Source organism: Eubalaena glacialis, chromosome 12 (assembly GCF_028564815.1).
Source record: "Eubalaena glacialis isolate mEubGla1 chromosome 12, mEubGla1.1.hap2.+ XY, whole genome shotgun sequence".
Taxonomy (NCBI): Eukaryota; Metazoa; Chordata; class Mammalia; order Artiodactyla; family Balaenidae; genus Eubalaena; species Eubalaena glacialis.
In genome coordinates, this window is record NC_083727.1 from 99173943 (window position 1) to 99197836 (window position 23894).

A 23894-nucleotide genomic window follows, 5' to 3' on the forward strand; every position below is an offset into this window, starting at 1 on the left:
CTCTGATGATTAGTGTTGTTGAATAACTTTTTTCATGTACCTATTGGCCATTTGTATGTCTTCCTTTGAATTATGGCTATTCAAGCCCTCTGGCCATTTGTAAATTGGATTGTTTGTTTTTCTACTATTGAAATGTGAGTTCCTAATATATTTTGGATATTAGCTCCATTATCAGATACATGGTTTGCAAATATTTTCTCCCATTTGGCAGGATGCCTTTTCTATTTGATTATTTCTTTTGCTGTACAGAAACTTTTCAGTTTAATGTAGTCCTACTTACTAGTTTTTGCTTTTGTTGCTTGCACTTTTGGTGTCATATCCAAAAAAATCATTGCCAAGACAAATATCAGGGAGCTTTTCTGCTATGTTTTCCTGTAGTATTTTTATTTTCAGGTCTTACATTTAAGTTTTTAATCCATTTTGAGTTAATTTCTGTAAGTATTGTAAAATAGGGGCCCAGTTTAACTTTTTTGCATGTGAATATCCAATTTTTCCAGTACCAATATTTTTTTTGTGTGGGTTTATTTTTTAAAATGTTTATCCCAGTACCGTTATTTGAAGAGACTATTCTTTCCCCACTGAACATCCTTGGGTAACTTGCCAAATATTATTTGACTGTATGTGAATAAGTTTATTTCTGGGCTCTTCATTTTGTTCTACTGGTTTATGTGTCTGTTTTATGCCAATACCATGATTTTGATTACTGTAGCTTTGTAATAAAAGTTTGAAATCAGGAAGTGTGATGGCTCCAACTTGGTTCTTATTTCTTAGCACTGCTTTGACTATTCAGGGTTTTTTTTTGTGTTTCCATACAAATTTATGATTGTTTTTCTATTTCTGTGAAAATTCCACTAGAATCTTGATAGAGATTACATTGAATCTATAGATCACTTTGGGTAGTGTGGTCATTTTAACAATATTAATTCTTCTGATCCATTAATATGGGATATCTTTCCATTTATTTGTGTCTTCTTCAATTTCTTTCATCAATGTCTAGTAGTTTTCAGTGTACAGATTTTTACCTCCTTAGTTAAATTTATTCTTAAGCATTTTATTATTTTTGATTGTTTTCTTTATTTCTTTTTCAAATAATTTTTAGTATATACAAATTTTACTGATTTTCATATGTTGATTTTTTTTGTCCTGCAACTTTACTAAATTTATTAGTTCCAACAATTTTTTTGGTGAAGTCTTTAAAATTTTACAAGATCATATCATCTGCAAACAGAGACAATCTTACTTCTTCCTTTCCAATTTGAATGCCCTTTTTTTTTCTCTTGCCTGATTCCTCTGGCTAAGACTTCCAGTACTATGTTGAATAGGAGTGGTGAATGGGTACTGGTTTTGTTCTTTATCTTAGCAGAAAAGCTTTTAACCTTTCATCATTGAGTATGATGTTAGTTGTGGGTTTGCCGTATATGGTCTCTATTATGTTGAGGTATATTTTCTTTATACACAATTTGTTGAGAGTTTTTAATCATGAAAGGATGTTGAACTTAGATGTTTTTTCTGCATCTTTTGGTATGATCATATGATTTTAATCATTCTATTAATGTGGCTTACTGCATTTATTGATTTGCATATGTTGAACCATCCTTGCACCCCAAGGATAAATCCCACTTGACCATGGTATATGATCCTTTTAATGTGCTGTTGAATTCAGTTTGCTAGTATTTTGTTGAGATCTATGTTCATCAGAGTTATTGGCCTGTAGTTTCTTTTCTTATAGTGCCTTATCTGGCTTTGGTAATAGGGTAATTCTGACCTCATAAAATGAGCTTGGGAGTGTTCCCTCTTTGGAAGAGTTTGAGAAGGATTGGCATTAATTCTTCCTTAAATATTTGGTGGAATTCATCAGTGAAACCATCTGTGCCTGGGCTTTTCTTTTTGTGAGGTTTTTGTTGAAAGTGGGGCATTAAAGTTCCCTACTATTATTGTATTTTGTCTATCTCTTTAGATCTGTTAGTATTGACTTAATATATTTAGGTACTCTGATGTTGGGTGCAAATGTATTGACTATTGTTATATCCTCCTGATGAATGGACCCCTTTACCATTATATAATGATGTTATTTGTCTCTTGTTACAGTTTCTGACTTAAAGACCTTTTTTTCTTCTGGTATAAGTGTATCTATTGCTGCTCTCTTTTGGTTTCCTGCAGTAGTTACTCTGGCCAGGAGCCTGGGTTCATAGTCGCCCACCTGGAGCTTGAGTTCTTGAAGGCTTACTGAAAGCCTGAGACCACAGGAGATGGCTTGGTCTGCAGGAGCTAGCCAGAATTGGGATTCGTGGGATTCGCATAGCCTGGGTTTGGGGGAGCCTGCCAGGAGTCTGGTGCCATGGAAGCATTCAGCAACAGAGTGGGCTGGGAGCCTGGGTTTGTGGGAGACCGCTGGGGGCCAGGGTCTTGAATGTTGGCCAGTGATGGTGTGGATGGGGATCCTGGTTCCACAGGAACCACCTGGGGACATGGCAGCTGGCAGGTGCTGGGATATGCTGGGGGCCTGGGTTCTTGGGGGCCCACCAGGAGCCTGGTGGTTTGGAAGACACTTGGGACTGCAGCAGTCACATGGGGCTGCTGCAGCCAGCTGGCATACATTTCTTAAATCTAACATCGTCTAGTGGTTACCTTTAGAGTTCCCCCTTCAGTTCACAATGACTGATTTCTCTCAGTCTATAGTGATGGCTCCTCCTATTCATTATGATCATTAAGATTCAGCTCCTTTCCTCCTTTTCTCATCTCCACCAGTCATACACAGCACATCTGATCCAATGTGGCAGTTTCATGACCACTTGGAATTGGTGCTGGGAGAGAGCCAAGAGAATTTGGAAAGACTACAAAAAGGCCAGTTTGCCTGGAGGATGTAAAGTGTGGGGAGTAACTGCCAGATGAACTTGGAGAAAGAGCGGCAGGGGTAAACAATGCAATGACAGGTTAAGTTAAGAATTTTGGTCTTTATTCACAGTGATGGAAAGCCACTGAGAGTTTTTTGAGGATGAAGTTGGAGTGGGGAGGTGCTGCACAGTGAAAAGGTCAGTTGGGCTGTAGTGTGCAATCTATCGGAGAAGGTAGTTTCAACAGGCAAGCTGTGATGACAGTTAGCTTTAGGGTGGAAATAGAGAGAAATGGATATAGTGACAGATTGAAAAAAATCAATAGCATCATTATCATACATTTCCGAGTTGCTTGAACTATTTTTTTGTTTGTTTTTTCTTTTATTTTCTTTTCTGGAAAAGCCTGTTAATGCTTAGTATGGGAAAATTCTCCAACAGGCTCCATGGAAATTCATATCACAAGAAGAAGATCTCTTACTCAGTGTTTGTTCTATTGTTACCAGAAAAATATCCTGGAGTATTGAAGAGAAGATGCTAAAATTAACAGGTATATCATTTCCTTTCCACTCAAGTTTAATGACTTGCTTCACTGATGGATCTTTATACCTTTCACTGCCCAAACTTTAGTGGTCAATTTTTTTTTTTGTTATTAACGAAAGTAATTGAATGGAACAGTTAATTATAGATTTTTCTGTGGAATTTAAGCCATTCCATCAAACATTCTAAAAATTTCCATTTCACCTGATAGTGGACATTAAAAAAATAATGTCCTTGAGGAAAAAACTTAGAGCCCAATATTATACCACCTCTATACTTAGTTCATCAGTCTACAAGAAATTATGTCTTTGGAAATTGCCAGCAACTATTTTGAGAAAGAACAATGTATCCTTATGCACAGCAGTTAATAGAAAAATGAATAAGTGAAACTGTGCTTTAGAGAATAAAACAGATTTCTTAAAATTTATTTAATTAGAGCTACTTCTGGTGTCCCATGCTCATTTTCCATTTTGATAAAAAAGTTTTAGAAGTTTTCCACACTTAACATTGGAAACAAAATAGTGAAAACTTTTTTGATAATATTCATGCAAACTTCTTTTTTCTTGGTTCCTTTCTTTCTAATGTCTGAAGTTGTTTTTTTAAAATTTTATTTATTTTTCAATATAATGGATACGTTTTTATTGTTATTTACTATATTTTACTTATTTATTCATGTTTTTAAAAAAAAATTTTGGTCGCACGGCACGGCATGTGGGATCTTAGTTCCCCAACCACAGATCGAGCCCACGCCCCCTGCATTAGAAGGCGGACTCTTAACCACTGGACCGCTGGGGAAGTCCCCTGAAGTTGTGTTTTTTAAAAGAATGAAAGCAATTACTGCATTTTAAATGTATTTACAATCTAATGTCTATTTAGTAGCCAAAGTGTAAGCAAAATTGGTGATATCAGTCTCAATTTCAGGGGGGAATTGCCTATAGGATGAAGAGTGCACTTTTTAATCAGTCAACATTGAACTTTTAATTTTAATGGAGGAGGTACTCAAGTCAACAGCAATTATAACCCCCGGGGATCATTAGCGTGCTGCAGGCTTGCATGGGGTATGATGGGAGAAGAGGAGGGAAAGCAAATCTGAATTGAGTAGGGTATAGTTGGAACACGGGCTAAGAAAACCATACTGGAGGGGTTAATGCTTGACCCGAGGGCTGAAGGATGTGTAGGGTCCAAGCAGAATGCATAAGAGATAAGAAGGAACTTGTGGCCATGGCCCACATTTGGCACAAAATACACAGCGTGTGGAAAGCCGAGAGATGGCACTGATGAGGAAGCAGTGGCTACATTCTGACAGGTCTTACATGACACACTACGAAATTAGAACTTCACCTTGAAAGATTTAGGTAGGTGAGTGAAATGATGAAATTTCTACTTACAAAGATGCATTTCTATGCTGCAGGAATCATGATAATCATCAGCAGGGACTTTTTTTATTGTGTACTTGCTATGTCTCAGGCATTGTTATTTTATGTAACCCTCAAGGCAGCACTAGTCATTTTACAGCCTAGAAAATAAGCTCTGAATAGTTGTTTCTTGCTTGGGGTATACACACTGGGAGTGGCTGAGCTTGAATGGAGACCCAGATGGTACAGCTGTCTGTAACTTGATTTCCCTAAACACTGTGCAGTCTGCCTTCCATAAATCCTAAAGGAACCAAAAGTTAAACAGATCAAAATCAATGAATTTTCATAAACTCGCAAACATTCATTTTGAGAGGTTGTTTCATTTTCCATCAGTTTCTGTTAGACTTGCCCAATTATATGCATTTCTTGAGTACATTTTTCTGAGGAAAAATTCTAGAATATCATGGAAAATCCAAAGTTTATTGCCAGGTTGATATGCCAGTGTGATGACACACCGTCGCCTTGCCGGAGGGAGAGAAGCCTAGCAATAGAAGAGTGAGAAGGATGTATGCCTGGGGGCAGAGAGACCTGTGGTGGACCCAGAACCAACCAAATTTTTGCATGAGACCTTGTGGGAAGGGGGAACATAAACTTCCTGATGCTCCATTTTTTCTTTGGTAACATAGAAATAAGAATGGTTACTTTTCAGGGTTGTTACATAGATTAAAAGAGATAATATATATAAAATCCCTAGTTTAGTGCTTGAACAGATGATTGTTACTGCTGAGCCATGGATTTTGATTTCAATATATTGAACACCTTGGAAAAAGTGTTTCCATATATTTAGGGAACATACAGGTGCAATTACAGTTGAGTCTATTCAAGAACTTTGAAAATTGTGTTGAAAATTTGCAGAAGGCAAGATAATTTTGTATACATAACCTTATATTACCCAATGGTACAAAGACTGTACACACCTGAGTGATTTTTTATTGTTGGATGTCCTTGAGGATTAAGATATTTACTTATCATTTTGAGGCATAGAAGTTATATATTGAAGAGTGAAAGAATGAAATAGAGGCCATACAAGGTAATTACAATTGTAAAACTGACAGAACCAAGAGGAAGAAAATAGGAAGCAGTGGAGTTATGGAGCTTAAATGTGAGTTAACAATGTGGTAGTATATATACAGCAGAAATTAACATGTTATAAATCGATACTTCAATAACATAAATTAAACAAACAAAACAGTGTGGTAGTACAAACTGGAGAAAAGACCTCAAGACGAGAACATGACTCACATTCTATGGCAGTTAATGTGCAGTTCCTATATTTATGTAGTACTTTTATGGTAGGGAGTATTGCTTAATTGGTGAGATCTGTCAACCAGGGCTAGAATAGGGTTTTGCTAGGCCTGCAATTCCTTTGGGTTGGTATTTCTTCTAGGGACATTTGGTCGTATTGCTTTAACTAAAATTGCTTTTAGCTCTGGAGATTAGAATTGGTATATTTAGATCAATCAATGCTTTTTTTTCCCCCCAAGCATTGCTGTATGGGGAACCAAAGGAAGCCAGATGGAAAGAGGAAGTAGGCAGATGGACAGACTGTGAGCATGGCCCAAGGCCCTATGTGGCCAAGAGGGTGCGCTCTAGTTGAAGGCTCACCTCGCAGACTGCCTCTTGTGGGGTGGGGATCATACAGTCTGGAGAGGACACAGACTACTTGTGAGCCACAAATACTAAACTGCAAACAAGTACTGGTCTCTTAAGCAGAAAATAGAAATTAGAATTGTATTTGTATATTTTAAAGAAGCATTGCATATGACTTGGGGTTATCAAAGTGACAAATCAGAGTTTTCTATTATACACCAATGCTTGTGGATGAATCACTCTGTCCCTATTGCTCACATTCTCTGAACACAATTGTTGTCTAATTCAACCATGTGGAAATTAATCATTTGCTACATTGTAGCCCATCATTGGTTGTTCTTAACTCATTTTTGGTTTAGATTAATATTCAGGAAACATTGGTGGACTGTCATGTTTGCTTTCCTTGTTTGCCAAACATCTCATAAGATATCCAGGACAAGAACTAGGTCTTATTGCTCTTTGAGACCCCGAATTTCCTAGTGTTGTGCCCTGTAGTACTTAATAATTGTTGATTAATTGAAAATTAGGGTGGTTGTCCTTAAAGCTGCAACTCAAATATAAGAAAGCAAAATAATTTCGAACACGTCAACTTTGAAATGATTAACAACTTGGTAAAATAACATGTAAATTCTCAGTAGCATTTTTTAAAATAGATAATGATATTTTAATTGTATCATAATTCCACTGAATAAACACAGTATATGATAAAATAAAACAGAAACGAGACTAGAGTGTATAGTAGTTTCTGTGTGGATCTGGCTTATTAGGAAATCTTGAGGTTTTTTTTTTTTTTAATAGGCTTTATTTTTCAGAGCAGTTTTAGGTTGACAGCAAAATTGTGGTGAAGGAACAGAGATTTCCCCCCCATATCCCTTGTCCGCACACATTCATAAACTCCCCCATTATCAACATCCTCTACCAGAGTGGTACAACTGATGAACTTACATTGACACATTAACATCACCCAGCATAATAGTTTACATTAGGGTTCACGCTTGGTGTTGTATATTCTATGGGTTTGGACAAAAATATAAGGACATGTATCCATCACTATAGTGTCAAACAGTGTTGATTTCACTGCCCCCCAAATCCTCTATGCTTCACCTATTTATCCATCCTTTCTTCCAGCCCATGGCAATCACTGATCTTTTTACTGTCTACAGTTTTGCACTTTCCAGAATGTCATATAGTTGGACTCATGCAGTACGTATCCTTTTCAGATTGCTTCCTTTCACTTAGTAATATGCATTTAAATTTCTTCCATGTCTTTTCATGACTTGATAGCTCATTTCTTTTTTGCACTGAATTACGTTCTGTTGTCTGGATGCAGTACAGTTTATTTAACCATTCACCTACTGAAGGACATTTTGATTTCTTCCAAGTTTTGGCAATTATGAAAAATAAGGCTGCTATAAACATCCATGTGCAGATTTTTTGTGAACATAAGTTTTCAACTCCTTTGGGTAAATACCAAGGAGTGGGATTGCTGGATAGTATGGTAAGAATATGTTTAGTTTTATAAGAAACTGCAAATCTGCCTTCCGAAGTGGCTATACCATTTTGCCTTCCCATAAGTAACGAATGAGCGTGCCTGTTGCTCCACATCTTCACCAGCATTTGGTGTTGTCAGTGTTGTAGATTTTGGCCGTTCTAAGAGGTGTGTAGTGGCATCTCACTGTTGTTTTAATTTGCATTTCCTTGATGACATATGATGTGGAGCATCTTTTCATATGTTTATCTGCCCTCTGTATATCTTCTTTGGTGAGGTGTCTGTTAAGGTTTTTGGCCCATCTTTTAATCTGGTTGTTTGTTTTTCTTACTGTTGAGTTTTAAAGAGTTCTTTGTGTATTTTGGATAATAGTCTTTTGCAAATATTTCTCCCCATCTGTAGCTTGTCTTTTCATTCTCTTAGTAGATTGTCTTTTGACATACAGAATTTTTAATTTTCACAAAGTGCAGTTTGTTGATTTTTTCTTTTGTGGTAGGTATCCTTTGGTGTTGTATCTAAAAAGTCATTGCCATATGCAATCTAGGTTTTTTCCTATGTTATCCTCTAGGAGTTTTATTGTTTTGTGTTTTACATTTAGGTCTGTGATCCATTTTGAATTAATTTTTGTGAGGGGTGTAAGTTCTGTGTCTAGGTTCATTTTTTACAGCTGTTTCAGCACGATTTGTTAAAAGGACAATATTTTCTCCATTGCATTGCCTTTACTCCTGTGTCAAAGATCAGGTGACTGTATCTGTGTGAGTCAGTTGATTTTCTTAAAGAGTGAGATATGAGGATTCTAAATTAGTTCTTACAGTTTATATTAATTTATCATCATCTTAATGAACAAATGTTGTGTGCAAGTCACTTCAGATTGTTCCAAAACAGGATTCTCATTCTCAGGCAGTACAAGGCAGATTATGAAAATCCTTACTGGGTTTCCCTTTTTAAATCAGTCCTTGTTGAATTGTCTCCAGTGATTGAACAAGTTTTTGATCTTTTAATTGAAACAGTTTAATTAAAACAGCATCTCATTTTGTCCTCTGTACTATAGAGGTGCTCTAGGGAAGGAGGTGTTGAGATGGAGGGAGTCTCACAAGCTTACCTTGAACAAAGACACTCAGTACCATAGAGTGACATCTTATAGTTAATGTCAAATGGTACCTCTAAGGGGAAAAAGAATTCTGTAGGAGAAAAAAATGTCCTGTTCTTCCCTCCCCTGGTGCTCCCCTCCCCCGCCCCTTGGAACAGGAGTCCACCTCTGCATTTCCCTAGGGTTAGCAGTTGTAGTTTGGCTTAGAGAAACATGTAATATGAGTACCTTCTAACGATTGTTACTGATTAGAGGAGAGCAATGACACAAAAGTACCATCTTGGTCCATCAGCACTGCCTGCTTTTTTGCAGCAGTGTCTTACCTGGTCCCCCGCCTCTCTTCTCACAACACTCAAATTCATTCTCTACGTTTGTCAGCTAGAGTGCTGTTTCTAAGGGGATAAATACTGCTGAATTGTTTTACTTTTCTGCTTACAACACACAAGTATCAACACTTAGGACAGCATCTCAAGCCTTGGCTGCTTCCCTGGACACATCTCTTGGGATCCTCTCCCACACGTTATGCTCTGAGATCCTGAACTACTTGCGGCAACCTGTTATATGTCATGGCAGTTCTGAATACCCTTGTCTCTCTGGATGCTATGCCATTTCTCTCTTCTTTTCCTGTTGAATATATATATATATATATATATACACACATACACACACACACATATATGTTCTATGTATATGCACATATTCAATGTATATATACTCAACGTATATACATATATATACTATATATATTTATATTGATATATACACATATGCACACATAGGTTAAACATCAACAAAATTTTCATTTAATTAAAAACACTGCTTAAGTGTTATTTCTTTTCAGAAGCCTTCCTCACTGCCATAGGCAGATGTAATCACTTCTGGCTCTCTACTTCTGTCTCTTGTATATACTGTGCCTCCTTTTAAAAACTCATTTACAATGTCATATTGCATTTCAATGATATATTTATATGTTCTGTTTCAGGCTGTGAGAAACCTGAGGGCTGTAATCACTCTGGCCTTTGGTGATGGTGGGGTTATCCCACAGGACACTGTAGAAGCTAATTAGGCTGAACTGCATCTCAGAGAATCATGCACTACTAGAATTGAAGGACTTGAGTTGGAGCAATGCAAAAACTGGGGTCCAGGTAAGATGGGGGCTAGTTACAAGTTTTCTTCTGGCAGTAGATTTTATTTTCCTCATCATTTGTGATTTGTCTTAAATTAAACTTACCATGACTATCCTAATGACAATAAATAATGGTGTAAAGAAATGACCCAAACACATGCTGGTATATATGACTGACTGTTAAATTTTAACAAATTTGATCCAACAAAAATGACTTGGTGGATAATCAAAGGTTAATAATTAAAATGTGACTATGGATCCATTGAGACAGATTTTGCTTGAATATTTGTGCAATACCTACCGAGTGCCAGGCACTTTGGGAGATGCTGAGGATAGAGAAGGCAATGAGCTTGACATGGTCCCCAAATTCCCAAAGTGCGCTGGCCAGTGGGGATTCTAGACAGTAAACAGGAATTTAGGGTGCATGGAGATACGAGCTGTAATATAAGTGCAGGTTTTTTTATATGATGGAATCACATGTAGGGATACGTCATGCAGACTTGGGAGTCAGGTTATGCTTTCCTGAGGGAATAAAGGAACCTAAAGATAATATCAGGCAAGATGTGGGGATGTGGCATAGGGAAAATGATAGGAGACATTTACCTCTCTCATCACAGTGCATCAGACATGTTTGATTAAATTTTTAGCCGGTGTACATTCTGTTGGAGAAATTAAAGTTCACTAGATACTTGGTGTCTTACTCTAGGTAAATATCATTTGTAGTCTATACATTCACTGAAAGGCAGTAAACAGACTTGCATCACCCATACTTTGGGTACCTCAAACGATTTTCGAAGCATGATTTTCCTTCATGAATATTGTAATACATCATAAATCATCATTTAAATGATAACAATACTAATTGATTTTTTTCCCCTCTCCTGTCACAAGACATTAAAGGTAGCCTAGAGGAAGAGGGTTAGTTGCTGTCATGGTCATTTACTATGTGAAATTGAAATTAGAAAGATTCATTGACCTCAGGATCAAATTTTTTCTTTTTCCCCCGAGTTAGTTTCTTGTCTCTTACACATAATGGAAATCATAGGTGGACACTAATTTTAATATTATAATCATGTTCCAGCTGTAAACTGTGTTAACGTGTATTTTATAATGTTCTATTAATGTAATAAATCATTCATTGATCAAGATTTCTCCTGATGTGAATACAGACGCAGACGTAGAGAATGGACTTGAGGACACGGGGAGGGGGAAGGGTAAGCTGAGACAAAGTGAGAGAGTGGCATGGACATATATATACTACCAAATGTACAATAGATAGCTAGTGGGAAGCAGCAGCATAGCACAGGGAGATCGGCTCGGTGCTTTGTGACCACCTAGAGGGGTGGGATAGGGAGGGTGGGAGGGAGACACAAGAGGGAGGAGATATGGGGATATATGTATATGCATAGCTGATTCACTTTGTTATAAAGCAGAAATGAACGCACCATTGTAAAGCAATTTTACTCCAATAAAGTTGTGAAAAAAAATAAAAAAGATTTCTCCTGATGCATTTTACATGAAGAAAATAGAAAGTAGACTTGGAAAAAGAATGGTCGTGCCAGCTTCAGAAAGGACCTGAGGAGGTGTTACTGAGTGGAGCTCATACTGCTTCCCACAGACAAATTGACAGATGAATTGTTGGGTCAAGGAATGTCAACTTTATTCGTAAAGCCAGTGGACCAAGAAGATGGGGGACTAGTGTCCCAAAGAACCATCTTACCAGGGTTAGAATTCAGGCTTCTTTTATACTAAAAGGGGAGGGGGTGTGGCTTGTTGTTACAAACTTCCTGGTGCTGGAATCCTTTGTTCTTGCAGCTGTCCACCTGGGTCAGGCCATAAAGTTCCTGTAAACCTCCAACAAGACAAATGTTCTTCTCTGTTCTGCAACTTTTTATCACTGTATGAATGGAAAAGTGTTATACCTTTAAAGGTCAGAGCCTTGAGAATGGGCTCTCCTGTATATTTCAGATTATAGGCAACATTCCTTCACAAAGATGCAGAGCCGGCATGACTAAGCACAGGCAGCAGAGCACAAGGGTTAGAGCTAAAGGAATAGATTCAATACGGAGTCAGGTTTGTTCTCTGCTACAGAGGCACAATTTGTACCGGTCTGTATTTCTGTGGTTAGCTTCTCTTCTGCTCCAATTAGCTAGGGTTTCTCTTTCCCAGTTTGGCCTCTTTGGGCTATTGTGGTTAAATTATGCTTGTGGCTGCTAACTGCCAAGTTTATGGTAATACAAATTACATTTTTAAGCCAACCTAGCCTCAGTGTTTACTCTTGTTTTAATGAGATTAAAAAGCTCTGTGACCAGTTTTCTGTATAACCACATGTTGACATGTAAGTACTCCTTGCAACCTGATTTCTAAGTTCGCTTTGCAAGGGTGTTGCATTGCAGGAGGCTAATTTAGAATGTGTGACGGTGCCTAGATCTGCATGGAGATGCCATTCAGGGAGAGAGAGGAGAAAGTCCTAGGTGATTGATGGCTGGTTCATAGAGTGGCTTGCTCAGGACCCATTGTCTCTTCTGCTTCTTCAGCACTTTGAAGTGTCAGTACTCTGCTGTGTTAGGGCCCTTCCTAGGAGGAACATTCTAACCCTCTGCATTTTTATATTTCTGTCCCTAAGAATGCTAATATTTTTAAAAAGCTATTTTATTAAGCATAACTCACGGAGAAAAGAAGTTGATGGCGAGAACATCACTATTTGTCTTTTCTCCAAATGACAGTTCCCTCTATCCTCATTCTTTTAGAAATTTAATAGGGAGCAAACACCACTTCCCTTAATATTTCTCTAGAAGCTCTGGTTGGTGCTATGGGTGTACTTGTAAATTATCCCAGAGAGTAATCTCTCAGTGTGAGTGGCGAGAGCAGCAATTCGTCTTACTGGATACCTTTGGCTATTAAATGAGGATGAACTCTTATTTCTCAAAACTATACCAATTATTTGGAAAAAAATCAAAGGCCTAGAGTAAATGAAAGAGACTTTTCTCCAGTCTCCACCTAAATTCTCTCATAAAAATCCAATTTTGCCGGTTCCTTGGTGTCAGCTTTGACTTTCCTTTTGTGGGCATGGAAGCTGGTAGGGGCTCCTGAACTGAGGATCTTGACCATCCCTATTCTGTCCCTCCTAACATTTGTCAGTCCCAAAGCAAGAGCACACATGGACGGTCACATACCATATGTGTATTCAGAATTATTTAAAGAAAGCTGGTCTTTAATTTAAAATATTTCACTAAACTTTAATATTTTATCAGACTACTTGCAGTTCTAATGACTGTCCATTTTGTTGGCAATGGAGAGAATTAGCATACTGTTTCATGAAGGTCAGACTAGATATCACAGAAGCCATGAAATGGTTCCACGGATTAGTGACATCATGTCCCATGTGGTAAAGAATGAACAAATACTTTAAAAGATATTTCATGCTTTGAATAGGAAAGTATTACTGTGTATGTTTATGAAATCCGAAAACTCATGTCTGATTATAGGAGTTAGTAACATGATTGCAAAGTTTAGCTCAAACTATTTTGAATCTGATAACATAGTTCTATAATAATTTTAAATGTATAGATCTTATGGAAATCAAGCAAAGCTCTTTAGTTACATGATTATAATTTAAGTTTTAACTCAAACCTAGTTAAAACTGTCAATAAGGGGATTCAACTTCTCTGTATTTGGTGTGAGAATGGAAAAGAAAAATAAATATTTACCTAGAGATCATGTCTTTTCAGATTGGACCTTGAAACAAGGATTTGAGTATAAATAGTTTTGTTTGAGAGGTGATCCCAGGGAACAGTGTTAGAAAAGGAAGAAACCAATAAGTGCATTAATAAGCAGATTGCCGCTGTGGGCACCTAGAGCTCAATGCCAGTGTAGACCTCTTAAACACCGTGTGGAACATACCTGCGTTGTCCACCAGAGTGACAAACAAGCCTGGGGTATCTGCTCACTAACTCCTGTCCATCACTGGTGAAGGGCTGCTCTTGAAAGCATTAACTTCCCGGCATTTCTGTCCTTCCCATCGAGACAAGCTTCTGCAGACAGAGACATTCCTCAGGCAGAGTTACGGGGGCTGGCGATGAAGTGAGAATGACAAAAGCTGAGGAATATGAATCAGGCAGAATACGTCTGTTACAGAAGGAATCTTATGGGAGAAGAGAATTTCCAGAACATAGATAGAAAATGGGAAAGAAGATATGAAAACTGGAAAGAAACAGGGACTTTCATCAGATGTGAGCAAAGATTTTCATCTTCTTGCTACTTAGATTAGTCCCATGTAAATGAGGAATCATAGTGTATTTGAGATGGTGAGGAACTGATGAGAAAGTGTGACCAGCTGAAACTATGGATCTGGTGCTTCCACACTGGGATTAACCTGTGTAACACAGTTAAAATAAAACATATGAATTGATTTATAGGTCATATTTTTATGAATTTTATTATATTCTCGGTTTGTAACAGGTATGATGAGTTTAATGGAGGAACACATTAGCTACAAAAAAGTAATGAAAATTTAAACGTAAAAGTTGTAGAAATTGGGATAGATGAAGCCATGCAAGAAATTAGCATATTGGCACTTTCTTCCTGAACATTGGTAGGACTCTGGTAGTTTTACACATAAATAAGTCAAATTAACTTCATGAGGTGAAGATAAAAAAATAATAGGTAGTTTTAGGAAGATAAAATGATTCTTTTTCAGATCAATTTATCTGGATTGACTCATAATATTATAATTCATTGTCAGACATATCTTGCTTAACATAAGCAGTTATAAAAAGGAGAGGTCAGTGAGTCTACTTGTAGAAAGGAACAGGCCAGAATTTTTGAAAAGTAATTACTTTATTTTATGAGGTTAGTTTCTTTATTATTTATTGACATCTGCATTGCCTGTAATAACCTAATTATGGACCATGTACTAAGGTAGGTCAAAATATGCATTTTGAATGCTATATACTTGGTTTTGGAAAAGTTATAGTGATGTTTCAATTTGCACAGTATTATTTTGGAGAAAGATATTATTTCAATAATATAATTCCTGTTACTTAGGGCAAACTTTGGCATTTTTTTTCAACTGCAGAAGTCTGAGTATGGCTTAAGAAAAGGGCAAATCTGAATGATGAAATTTAGCAATGCCATTATAACACTGAAAGTTTGCTAAATAGTGTGTTCTTTTTCACTGTTGAGACTTTCTAATAAAAGAGGTTAAAAAAATCATAAAGATGATTAAAGACAGAAAATATGACCTGTGAGGGAAAAGGTAAAAGTACAGAAGTTATTTGACCTCAAGACTAAAGGTCATTTTCATAATTGTCTTTAAGTACTTGTATAGCATTTACTCAAAGTATGGTACTCCACATTTATATCTTTACCAAGAAAAATCAAAAGGAAGATGAGCTGAAATTGTAGTATAATGAATTTAATTAGATTGTAAGGAAGAATTTTGGGAGGAACAGTAAAGGAACTTAAAAATTGTAATGATCAACTGATGAAAGCTTTGGGTCTTCTATTGAGTTCTTTAAAATATAGGAGATAACTACATTTGATATTGTTTTAGAGAAAAGGAATGAATGGAGTGATTTCTTATGGCTCTATCTATTATTGCAACTCTTAGCATTTACCTGGCCATTCAATATGAACAGTCATTTCAGTATTCACACTGCATGCTTCTGAGTGTCTTTAACTGTGTGTTTCTAGTCGTTTTGTTTTATTATTAATAAAGTTTTATTTTTTAGATTTTAGGTTATCAGAATAATTTTAGATTTATGGAAAAGTTGCAAAGAGAGTGCAGAGAGTTCCCATATATGCCACACCCAGTTTTCCCTATTGGGAAACATATTAGTGTGTATATTACAGTACAGTACATTAATATGGTGCATTTATTCCAACTAGAGAACCAATATTGATTTATTTATGTTGACTAAAGTCCATAGTTTATGCAGATTACTTTATTTTTTACCTAATATCCTTTTTCTATTCCAGGATCCCATTCAGTATACCACATTACATTTTAGATGCTATACCTCCTTAGACATCTTTTAGTTGTCAGAGTTACTAAGCCTTTCCTTGTTTTTGACGACCTTAACAGTTTTGAGGAGTACTGGTCAGGTATTTTGTAGAAGGTAAAAATATGACCCATAAAGAAAAGGTAAAAAACAGACATGCGGGCTCAAGACTAAAGATTAAAGATCATTTAGTTCTTTAGTCCCTCAATAAGTATTTGCCTGATATTTTCCTCATGATTAGAGTGTGGTTATAGGTTTTGGGAAGGAAGACCGCAGAGGTAAAGGACCATTCTCATTTCATCATTCAGGTGCATACTCTCAACATGACTTCACTGTTGGTGTTGACCTTGATCACCTGGCTGAAGTAGTTTTTTTCAGGTTTTCTCACTGTATAGTACTCTTTTCCCCTTCCTTTCCATTCTGTACCCTTTGGAAGTAAGTCACTGTGCACTGTCCACACTTAAGTCATTGAGAGTTACGCTCTACCTCCTTGAGGAGTGGAGTATTTACATAAATTATTTGGAATTCTGCACAGGATATTTGATTCTTTTTCTTAATTAGTTGAATCATTTATTTATAGTAGTATGGACTCATTGATATTTATTTTACTACATGGATCATGCTAGACTTCTTCCCTTGCTTGGTTGTAACCTCCCACTCCAACAGTGAGAAACTTGGCTCCACCATCTGCCATCCATTTACTTAAGTGTTAATTCAAGTATATGCATTTCTTCCTCTTCAAAATTTATCCCAGACAACGTTACAAGTGAGTTTGTATCAAATTTTGATGATTGATTTCTGTTTTATTGTTTAGAAGTGATACCAGAATATAGTAAAGAGTAAAAGCTTCACATCTTACTATTTGGAGCCAGTGTAATCTTGACAGCAAAACCAGATGTGGGCAAGACAAAAAAATATTAACTTATGAATGTAGTTGCAAAAATCTTACATAAAATATTACCTAACCAAATCCACTAGTGTATTATGAAAAGTAGTATATCAGTTTTAAGTGAGGTTTATCCCATAAAGGCAAGGCTGGCTCAACACAAGAAATCTGCTATAAAATTTATAATTATTAAACTAGAGAAGAAAAATAATAGGATTATCTCAATTGGTGAAAACCGTTTGATTAGATTCAATTCATATTTGTTATAAAATCTCTTAGCAAATGAAAACTAGAAAAGAACTTCTTTACTTGGTAAGGACTTGATACATACATTATATTTAGGGGAAACTTTACATTCTTTTCTTTTTTTTCACATTGTAAAGTCTCAGTTTAATTTTATGAAAACAGAATATACAAAATATCATGATACAAGAGCTAAACTGCCCTGTCCTGAGCATCTCACCCACTTCATAGTAATCTATTAACAGATTTTTGTGAATATAATCTTTTTAAAATTAATTTTTAGTTAGTTTATTGCTGTACAGCAAAGTGAATCAGTCATATGTATACATATATCCACTCTTTTTTGGATTTCCTTCCCATTTAGGTCACCACAGAGCACTGAGTAGAGTTCCCTGTGCTATACAGTAGGTTCTCATTAGTTATCTATTTTATACATAGTAGTGTATATATGTCAGTCCCAATCTCCCAATTCATCCCACCCCTCCCTTCCCCCCTTGGTAACCGTAAGTTTGTTCTCTACATCTGTGACTCTACTTCTGCTTTGCAAATAAATTCATCTGTACCATTTTTCTAGATTCCACATATAAGCGATATTATACAATATTTTTCTCTTTCTGACTTACTTCACTCTGTATGACAATCTCTAGGTCCATCCATGTCTCTGCAGATGGCACTATTTCGTTCCTTTTTTATGGCTGTTATTCCATTGTATATATGTACCACATCTTCTTTATCCATTCCTCTGTCGGTGGACATTTAATTTGCTTCCGTGTTCTGGCTATTGTAAATAGTGCTGCAATGAACATCGAGATGCTCAGCATCACTAATTATTAGAGAAATGCAAATCAAAACTACAATGAGGTATCACCTCACACCGATCAGAATGGCCATCATCAAAAATTCTACAAACAATAAATGCTGGAGAGGGTGTGGAGAAAAGGAAACCCTCCTACACTGTTGGTGGGAATGTAATTTGGTACAGCATCTATGGAGAACAGTGTGGAGGTCCCTTAAAAAACTAAAAATAGAGCTACCATATGACCCAGCAATACCACTCCTAGGCACATATCCAGAGAAAACCATAATTTGAAAGGATGCATGCACCTACATGCATTTATTTTAGCACCAAAATCTTGAATGTTACCATAGAAAATAAGGGATATAAGCATTAGAAAAGAAGGTATAATTATAATATGTAGATTATATAATCATCTGCCCAGAAGAACCAACCAAATCAATAAACTCCTAGAATTATTAAAAAAGGTCAGAAAGGTTGCTGGATATATGATCAATCTACAAAAATCAGTAGCATTTCTTGCACCAGCAATATCCATTCTCAATAATAGAAACTATAAAATGTTTGTGAATTAATCTGACCAAGACTTCCATGGAGAAAATATTAAAATGCTTCTTAAATGCATAGATCATAGACATGGAAGAGAATCGGAATAAATGGTAAATCCATGATCTTTCATAAGATTACCTAATATTACAAAAGTATCAATTTTCTTAAAATTAATATATAATTCAATACAATCTCAATTGATATCTGAGTCATACTGCTTAAAAAAAAATAACCCAGTAAATTCTAGAATGTGTTTGGAAGAATGAAAGTCCATTAACAACTAATCCAATCTTTTAAAAATACGAGCTCATGTGGATACTGGGGAAACTTTTGCTCTGGTAACATGGAGTTACATGGACAGAATTTACTCTCTTGCTTATAACAACTAACCCAAATATAATATGGAAATCAACATTTTTCAAGGTATTGTACATTGCACAATGAAAGAGTGGTCCCTTAGTGACAAGAAACAAGGTGAACCCTAAAATTGCCTCAGTTTATTGCCTTGAGAGATGTTCAACAATGGAAATAAATATGAAATTATTAACTGAAATATATCTGGAAAGTTCCTAACATATTAGGAAAGTAAAATACACACTCCTAAATAATCTATGAGTCAAATAATAAATAGAAAAAGAAATGAACATTTTTTAACTAAATAAAAATAACATCAAAATTTGTCAGATGCAGCTAATACAGTACTTAAAAGGAAATTGATAGCACTAAAAACTCAGTTGTTGAAGAAGAAAGGTCATAAATCAATGACTTCAGTTTCCACCTTAAGAACCTAGAAAAAGAAGAGAAAATGGAACCAAAAGCTAAGCACAATAAAGAAAATGATCAAGAAATGATGAAGTTCAGAATGGAAATCAATAAAATAGAAACAAAATGAGTAGATAAAATTCATAAATAAAAAAACTAAATATTTGAGAAGATTAATAAAATTGACAAACCTTTTGCTGAGTGATCAGGAAAAAAAAGAGAAAAGACACGGTCACTAATGTCAGGAATAAGAAAAAGAACATTACTATAGATTCTGTAGCTATTACAAGGTTAAAAGGGAATATTATGAACAACTTTATTCTACTGAATTAACTTAGATGAAATGGGCAAATTCCTTGAAAAATGCAAACCATCAAAGCTCACTCCAGAAGAAATAGATGATTTTAAAAGCCCTCTATGTCTATTAAAGAAATTGAATTTGTAGTTAAAATCTTAAACACACACACACTCACACACACACATTACAGTCACACAAATGGCTTTACTGATAAACTCTACCAAATATTTCGTGAAGAATTAATGCCAATTCTATAAAGCTCTTTCAGAAAGTTGAAAAGAAGGGCATACTTCCAACTCATTTTATGAGGCCAGCATTACCCTGATACCAAAACTAGACAAAGGCATTACAAAAACAGAAGACTATAGACCAATATCTATCATGAACTTAGACATAAAAGTTTTGATTTTTTTAGTAAATATAATACAACAAATAGGAAAAGGATGATAAATCATGACCAAGCAGGATTTATCCTGAAAATGCAAGGTTAGTTTAACATTTGAAAGTTAATAGATGTAATCCACCATATAAATAGAAAACAAACCATATGATCATCTGAATACATGCCGAAAAGGCATTTGATAATATATAACATTCAGTCCTAATAAAATTTTCAGTAAAGTTGAAATACAAGGGAACTTAACCAGATAAAGGGCATTTATGAAAAACCTAAAGCTAATATCACACTAATGGTGACAGACTGAATACTCTACCCCTAAAAAACAAGAATAAGATAAGAATATCCATTTTTACCACTCCATTCAACAGTCTGCTAGAGGTTTTAGCTAGGGAAGTAAAAGAAATAAAAGGCATACAGACTTGAAAGGGAAAATACTGTCTCTATGCATAGACAACAGGATAACTTGAGAAGAAAATCCTAAGATATCTACAAAAAAAGCTACCAGGACTAATATGTGAGTTTAGCAAGTATGCAGAATATATAGTAAACATGTAAAAGTTAATTATATTTAATAAATGCTAAAATGAACAATTGGAAGTTTAAATGAAAAATGTCATCTATAATAATGTAAAATATAAAATAATTAGGAATAAATCTGAGAAATTTGTACAATAGCTGTAGTACAACTACAAACATTGCTGAGTGAAACTGAAGAACTGAATAGAGAGATATGCTGAGCAGAACATTCAAATAGTGTGAAGATGTCAGATTTCCCTCAATTGCCCTCTAGATTCAATGCCATCCCTATAAAAATCCTGGCAGAGTTTGTTTTTTCCCCTGTGGAAATTGATAAGCTGATTCTAAAATTCATATGGAAATGAAAGGGATCTAGAATAGCCAAGTCGATTTTCAAAAAGAAGAACAAACTTGGATGACTACCTGATTTCTAGAGTTGTTATAAAGCTATAACAATCAAGACCCTGTGGTACCAGTATAAAGACAAACAAGTAGGTCAATGAAATGGAATAGAGTGCCCAGAATTAGACTCATACCTACAGATAATTGATTTTTGACAAAGGTTCAAAGCTAATTCAGTGGAGAAAGGATTGCCTTTTAAACAAATGTTACTGGAATTATTGTATATCTCTATATACCAAAAAAGGACTTTGATCCATGCCTCTCAAATGAATTTATATACAAAACAGAAATAGAGTCACAGATGTAGGAAATTTATGATTACCAGGGGGGAAAGCTGGTTGAGGGGGAGGGATACAAAATAAAAATAAATAAAATTAATTCAAAATGGATGATAAATTGTAAAACTTAGAACTATAAAACATAAGGGAAAACCTTTGTGCCTTGGATTAGGCCAAATACTTTTAGATACAGAATCAAAAACATAATCTCTTTTTTTTTAGAAGAAATTGCCAAGTTGGACTTCATTAAAATTAAGACCTTTGCTTCTTTAAAGATACTGTCAAGAGGGTGAAAATACAAGTCACAGAGGGAAAATATTTACATATCACCTTTCCGATAAACACTTGTATCCTGAATATATTATGAACTCCCCAAACTCCATAGGAAAGCAATCATCCCAGTACAAAAAATAGGCAAAATGAACAGATACTTCATCAAAGAAGGTAAATATAACCAAAATCATTATTTTTTTCTGGACAATTTGAGACCAATTGCAGATATGATGCCCTATGATCTTCAAATCATTTGGTATGTTTTTCCAAATAAACAAGGGTATCCTCCTATGTAACTTTCAATATAACCATTCAAACAAGGAAATCACTATTGACACATAAGTAGTATCGAATCCACATACCTCATTCAAATTTTGGCAGCTGTTCTAACAGTTTCTTTTTTTTCTTTCTGGTCCAGGGTACAAATTGGGTGCTTCCTCATCCCTCTCTCCGGCTTGGCCCCTTGGATGATTTCCAAGTAAAGGGAAGAAGAGCCTTTTAAGAAATACGGAAAGGGAAGTACCTTTCAAATTTAATTTATTTAATTTTTTTGGATAACATTTTTACACATTTGCTATATCTGTCTTCGTGTATTATATATTCTTTTAAAATAATTTAAAAGTTGCAGTTATCATGACATTTTAATTCTAATAGCATCAGCAGTATCTCCTAAGAACACAATAATTTCTTACATAACCAAAATACCATTATCATACACCCCAAATTTAAAATTGATATATTAATACTATGTAATATTGAGCACATAATCAAATTTCCCTAATTGTTTCAAAATATTTGTATAGCTTTTTTCTTTTTTTTCTTCTATTTTTATTGAGATATAATTGACATACAGCATTGTAGAAGTTTAAAGGGTACAGCATAATGGGGACTTACATATATCATGAAATGATGACCACAATAAGTTTGGTGAGCATCCATCATCTCATATAGATACAAAATAAAGGAAAAAGAACAAATACTTTTGTGTGTGTTCAGAATTCTTAATATACATTTATAACATACAACAGTGTTAATTATATTAATTGTATTGTACTTATGGTTTGTACCTATTGACCATCTTTGTCACCATACAGAGATATTACATTATTATTGATATATTATCCACACCATACATTTCATCCTTGTGACTCATTTATTTTGTAACTGCAACTTTGTACTTCTTAACTTCCTTAACTATTTCACTCATCCTCCCATCCCCCACCCCTCTGGAAACCACCTGTAACTAGTCTATATCTAGAAGTCTGTTTCTGTTTTATTTGTTCATTTGTTTTGTATTTTAGAATACACATATAAGTTAAATCATAAGTATTTGTCTTCCTCTGTCTGACTTATGTCCCTTAGCATATTACCCTCCAGGTCCATCCATGTTGTCATAAATGGCAAGATTTCATTTTTTTATGGCTGAGTAATGATCCATTATATATATATATGTACATATATAGTGATATATAAATTATTATATATTATCTATGTAGAATTATATAATACTAATGAATAATTAGAGTATTAATCAATAAAAATTAATGAATCATTATTAATATTAACTATTAATAATTGATAGTTAATGATATTATATAATATGCATTATAAGTTATTAACTATATCTTATAATATATATTATTATATATGATATCATATATATCATATATGTTAAATCATATATATTATATATCATATATATGATATATTTCATATCCTGTATAATATATTATAAAATATATCCTAAATTATATATAATATACAATATATAATATATAAACATAATATACTATATAATATATGTTATATTACATAATACATATTTTATAACATATAATATATATTATATATGATATATATTATATAATACATATCAGATAGTATTTAATATATATTATATAATGACATAATATATAATATATATAATGCATAATGTATACTATATAATTCTAAATAATATATAAAATATACATTAATATAATATGGAATATAGGTATTAATACAATATCTAATGTTTTATCACATTATTATGATTAATTATATTATAGATAACATTAATTACTTATATAATAATTATATAATAAATTGTATAATTATAGCATATATTACATATTTTCTATAAAATATTATATAATATATTTTATACAAAATATAAACATATAACATAAAATATATTATACATTATATGTATTATAACATAAAATATAATATATAATAACATTATAATATATAATAATATTAATATTATATACACATATATATTTAATACAATACATATAATATAATATATAATAAATATATATAATATTATATATAATATATTATATATAAGATATAGATATTAATAATATCATTATATATCATATATAATATTTTATTATGTATTTTATATTATATTACATATTATA